Here is a 6064-nt window from a genome sequence, read left to right on the forward strand (position 1 = left end):
GGAGCTCCTTCCCGCATTATGACATTTGCCATTCTTAACTCATGGAACCTTCTTGGAACATGACATCACAGAGGTCATGGCTCTCTCCGAGTAGTTCCGGAGGTGATAGTAAACAGGCAATGTATGATTCTATGGTACATGGCTGAGAAGGGCTTGGGTAACAAAAGAAAATGGAGAGTGGGGATGGGGGGGGTGGGGGGGAGATCACAGTAATCCCCTTAATATTTATCTATTACACTGGCAGACTAATTCTTTATGACGCAAGGCTCTGTTTACTCAGCACTAGACACATTTTCTGGAAAAATGTGTATGCATTATGTATGTATTATGTACATTACTCCGATTTGCATGGCTGGCCTAAGACCTCCCAACACCTGAGACAGTGGGCCAAATGCCACTTCCTCTTATCTGGAGATGGGCCAACCTCTGCTCCTCCTACTCTCTGAATTGGAAAAGGAGGATGACATGGAAGAGGAGGTATGGAGGAAAGGTGTAGCGGGCTAGAGCAGCGGTTCTCAAACTCTCAACACCGCGACCCACTTCTTAGAATGAGAATCTGTCAGAACCCACCAGAAGTGATGTCATGATCGGAAGTGACATCAACGAGCAGGAAAATTTTTAACAATCCTGGGCTGCAATCCTACCCACACTTACTCAGGAGTAAGTCCCATTTAGTAATTATTAATAGCATATGCATAGTAGCCTGGTTAAAAGTACAGATTTGCAACGTTTCCCCAATGCAGTCACATGCCATGGTAGCATCAAGCCTAATATATATTAAAAATGAAATATTGAAATGAATGGGGACCCATCTGAAATCAGTTTGCGATCCACCTAGTGGGTCCCGACCCACAGTTTGAGAAACAATGGGCTAGAGTATCCCTGACCCTCTAGCCCCGGGTGTCAAACATAAGGTCCGCAGGCCACATGCACACACACACCGCTCCCGGAAGCTCTTTCTCTATGACCCCTCCGGTTATAATTTCCTTCTATCATTTGCAGCTGATGAGTTCCTGGTTGGCAACCTTCAGCCTCGAAAGACTATGGTATAAGCCTACAGCACACCCGGTATTCCCAGGCGGTCTCTCATCCAAGTACTAACCAGGCCTGACCCTGCTTAGCTTCCGAGATCATGGTATAAGCCTACAGCACCCGGTATTCCCAAGCGGTCTCCCATCCAAATACTAACCAGGCCTGACCCTGCTTAGCTTCCAAGATCAGACAAGATCAGGCACGTGCAAACAAAGTGCTTATTCCTGGCCATTGTCTGCTTAATGAGGTCACTTCCTGCTTAATGATGTCACTTCTGGCCCTCTGCTGGCACCATCAATGCTATTTGGCCCTCTATATGAAATGAGTTTGACACCCCTGCTCTCTTCCCTTCTTTTCCAAACCAGGGAGCGGGAGGAGGAGGCGCAATGAATGAAGGCAAGTGAACAGGCAGAGGTGGACACCCCCCACTAATCTGCTGCCTGTATTTCTTATTTGCAAAATGCTGCCTTTACTAATCACTGGGAGATTCAGAGCGATGCAACGTGCTCTAGCCCCAGCCCCTGCCCACTGGGTATCTAATCCTCCCTCTTTCACAACACGTTGATTGCACACTTCCAAGCCTCGCTTCATTCCCCGGGCCTAGAAGCTTCCTTACTGCTCCCTGGATTCAAAAAGGAAAAGGTTCCACACTTCCTCTTCTGCTCTTCCTTTTCAAATCTGGCAGGTGGGGGGGCAGCGACAGAAGTGCATCGGTCTGTTCCCAGAAGGTGGGCTATGGATGGGTTAGCTCTACTTAGGGCCAGCCAAGATCTCCAGGCACCAGAGACAGTAAGCCTCGGTTTCTTCCACTCTCCACTGTTAGCCCACCTGCCTCTCCACATTTCCTCTTCCTCTGCCCCCTCTTCCTCTTCCAATCCAGAGAGTGGAAAGAAGAGGAGCAGCAGTGGAGGCAAGTAGGTGGACAGAGATGGGAGGCCCCCACCCCCAAACCTGCTGTCTGAGATGACTGCTCCAGTTGGCTTGATGGATGGGCCAGCCCTGCCAGAAGGTGAGAATAGAAACCTTTTGTTTAGGAGTCTCACCAGGGCTCCCCTCCCTTTTTGTGGTCCTGATCTGTATGCAAGAGGACTAGAAACCCATTTTCAAAGAAATCACTGATAAGGTCCTGAAAACCAAATTCAGTCATACACAGATTTTACACCTCCCCCATCCACCCATGTTTAAGATTTACAGCCGAATCTGAACCTGCCCTGGAGTAGGCAGGCCGGCTGGCCTGCCCTGCATCCAGAGCAGGGGTGTGCCAGGTTGCAGCGCAACTAGGAGCAAGGGGAATTCATTCCCCTTACCCCGTGCTACGCGGCACTTGCCCCTATGGGGCTATTCAGATCTGCATCACCTAAAGAGGTGGTGCAGATCTGAGTGGTCCAGTGTCAGGCCAGACAGCCTGGGAGAGAGTTAGAGTCTGGCATAAGTGCTGGGACCTGGCTCTTCTCCCTTCCCAGGCCTGGTCCTCCCACTGGCCTGCCCCGGGATTGCCACTTGATTTCATCCCACCTCACTGACATCACTGAACATCTTTTTTCCATGCCTGCCTTTTTCCTGTTTTGCTGGAGCCGCACTTCAACCTTTCCACCACAAAGGGGCAGTAAGAGACCAAGAAATAATACAGAAGTACTGTATCTTATTTTCCAACATCCCTTGGCCCCCTAGACAAGTCCATGTGATCAGTGCTGTTTTCACTGGCCTGGGATTCCTCCCTCATTGACACTCCAGGCTAGGTCTGCCACAGGATCACTACAGGTTGTGCAATGGGCTCACCATAATATCTATCTATACCTCAATTTTGCAACCATACTTCCAGGGTGTATCCATATAGCTCCTTCAAACATGGCCCCATGGTTGAAGGTGACACCCCTACCACAAAGAAGCTACACAGAGCTAAGTTTGGTCCAACCTTCCTACATCATCCTGATCATCATATGAAAAAAAAAGGATGTCGGTGAAATTTTTTAAAAAAATCAATCAACAGTAAACCAGAAGCTTGCAAATGAGTAATTTTCGGAGCCTCTTCCATATAGTCTATTCAGCCTACAGCAGCTTGTATTCTTTGCTTGTGCGCCTGTTTGCTCAGCCTTTTGTTGTTGATTGTGCAAACAGGCACACAAACCAACAGCACGGCTGTTGCAAAACATTTCAATTCCTATCTCAGTGCTCTTTCCATCTTGTACAGATTTCATTTAGGAGAAGCATAAGAACATAAGAACAGCCCCACTGGATCAGGCCATAGGCCCATCTAGTCCAGCTTCCTGTATCTCACAGTGGCCCACCAAATGCCCCAGGGAGCACACCAGATAACAAGAGACCTCATCCTGGAGAGAGAAAACACTTTTGGTTCAATAGAGAACACCCTAAGATGGCATGGACTCAGCCTGGAAGCCGGGTTGGCCTATCCCTGAGTCGCCTTAGTCAATGGGTGTGTGGAGCGGGGACAGATTCTATTGCCATGTCCACCTCAATCTTCTCGGCTCCCAATCCGCCTCCCAGCCTCACTTTATTTGGAAAGGAAGAGGGGAATGGAGTGGAAAAGGAAGTGTGGAGGACAGGAGATTCCCTCTCCTCCACTTCCTCTTCCGCCGTTCCCCCTTTTCTTTTCAATAGAGTAACAGCAGTGGCTGGTGTTCCACTGTGTAAGAGACAACAGGAGATCTTTGGCTGGCCCTGAAAGGGGCCACCAACAGCTTTTGGGGAGAACTACACAAATGACAGGGCCATCCCAAGTCATTTTGTGGCCTGATGGGAAGACAAGATGGAGCTCCTACACATCCTGTGTCAGGTAACTGAAGGCTCTGGAGGATCCCTACGGTACTGTGTCCCCTGTGGCACTCTGAGCCCCTTCCTTCAAATGAAACACTTTTTAGAGAAATGTTTTAGAACAAAATTCTCATAGCCAATTAGTCTACTCTCAGGCAAAACTTTTCAATCCAAAATTCAAAGGCGATGGTTGTGATAAATGCATTTCACTGCATTTGGTGCAGGAGGTGGGAGGGCATTCCAGGGGGTGGGGAGGGGACATTTTTGGATGGGGAGGATGGAATGGGAGTTGGATCAGCGGCAGCAATACACAAAGGATCCTAATCCCCACTCCTGAGACTTGCAACCTTACACAGCTGCTCAGGTTTGAGTTACCTGCTTAGCTGGCGCCGATTCAAGTAACCCCATAGGGGTTACTGGGGCGTCACACAAGGTAAGGGGGAAAATATTCCCTTTACCCAAGGTGACTTCCAGCCACCTCCTAACCAGTGCTGGATACAGTGCAGACCACTGCAACCTGCCGGCTCAGGTTAGGATTGGGCTGACCAGGAGGGAGAGAGAGATGAGGATATGGTGGGGGCTGAGTGGTCTAATGCAGGAGAAGAGAGAAACCGAGGGAGCTGCCGGAGGATGGATGCTGGAGTGGGAATTTTCAGAATGCCCCAGCCCTTGGTGAGCCAGGCAGAGTAAGATCACAGGGGTGGGCTTGACGTGGTAGTACTGTGGTGGTGGATTTTGCTGCACTATTGACCACCCTAGGTGTTCCACTTCACTATGCCTCACAGGAGGGTCAACTGTAACTGGTTTGCCCAAGCTGTCATGCAAGTGTTCCTCCATTTTCTTCCAAACAAATGCCACACTTTTGGGAAAGACAAAAGGTATCGAGCACGTGACATCCACACTATATCATCCAGCCACAAGCGGTTGGGCAGAAGAAGTCTATATTGAAACCATGCAGTCCTCAGAGCTGCAAGAGAGCAGCCGAGTTCCTTATCAATTAAACCCACAAACTTCCTCTTGGCCTGTGTAGGAATGTCATGTTTGTGTCAACCAACTCAACACCTGACTGTTTGTTCCTCTTGTGAAATCTCAGAGCTCGACTGGATCTGCCAAAACCTGATCTGCTTAGAGATGTATCGAACAAACAGGCTGATCAAGTAAAGAACAATGAAGGCTATGTACGCGAAGAGCTCCAGGTGGACCGGCCTGTCCACAAGACTGATCAGGTGGTTTCATCCACCTGATTGGTGAGGGGTATCTGCCACCTAACTCTGTTTACCTCCAGGCTTCTTTTTCGTCTCATCCCCTAGAATCAAAAGGAAGAGAAAGGTGGAGCAGAAGAGACTGGTGGAGACACTCTAGCCCCCGTTCTCTTCTTCTGTACTCTTCCTCTTCCATGCTGTTCTTCTTTTTTCATGTCCAGCAAACGGGAAGAGAAGAAAATATGCAGGTGGTGGCTGGTGCACTACTGGGGAAAGGAGGGTGGCATTGGACCCAGCAAGTTGTACATAGGGTGGGCAGTGACCACATTTGGTGTACCGCCTCAGGCGTCAGGAGGCCTTGAGCCAACACTTTTATCCTTAAGAACATAAGAACAGCCCCACTGGATCAGGCCATAGGCCCATCTAGTCCAGCTTCCTGTATCTCACAGCGGCCCACCAAATGCCCCAGGGAGCACACCAGATAACAAGACACCTGCAAGGCTTTCTGGGAATTGTAGTTAAGAACATAAGAACAGCCCCACTGGATCAGGCATAGGCCCATCTAGTCCAGCTTCCTGTATCTCACAGCGGCCCACCAAATGCCCCAGGGAGCACACCAGATACAAGAGACCTCATCCTGGTGCCCTCCCCTACATCTGGCATTCTGACTTAACCCATTCCTAAAATCAGGTTGCGCATACACATCATGGCTTGTACCCCATAATGGATTTTTCCTCCAGAAACTTGTCCAATCCCCTTTTAAAGGCGTCTAGGCTAGACGCCAGCACCACATCCTGTGGCAAGGAGTTCCACAGACCGACCACACACTGAGTAAAGAAATATTTTCTTTTGTCTGTCCTAACCCGCCCAACACTCAATTTTAGTGGATGTCCCCTGGTTCTGGTATTATGTGAGAGTGTAAAGAGCATCTCCCTATCCACTCTGTCCATTCCCTGCATAATTTTGTATGTCTCAATCATGTCCCCCCTCAAGCGTCTCTTTTCTAGGCTGAAGAGGCCCAAACGCCGTAGCCTTTCCTCATAAGGAAGGTGCCCCAG

The sequence above is a fragment of the Tiliqua scincoides genome, chromosome 10, assembly GCF_035046505.1.
Source record: "Tiliqua scincoides isolate rTilSci1 chromosome 10, rTilSci1.hap2, whole genome shotgun sequence".
NCBI classification, from domain to species: Eukaryota; Metazoa; Chordata; class Lepidosauria; order Squamata; family Scincidae; genus Tiliqua; species Tiliqua scincoides.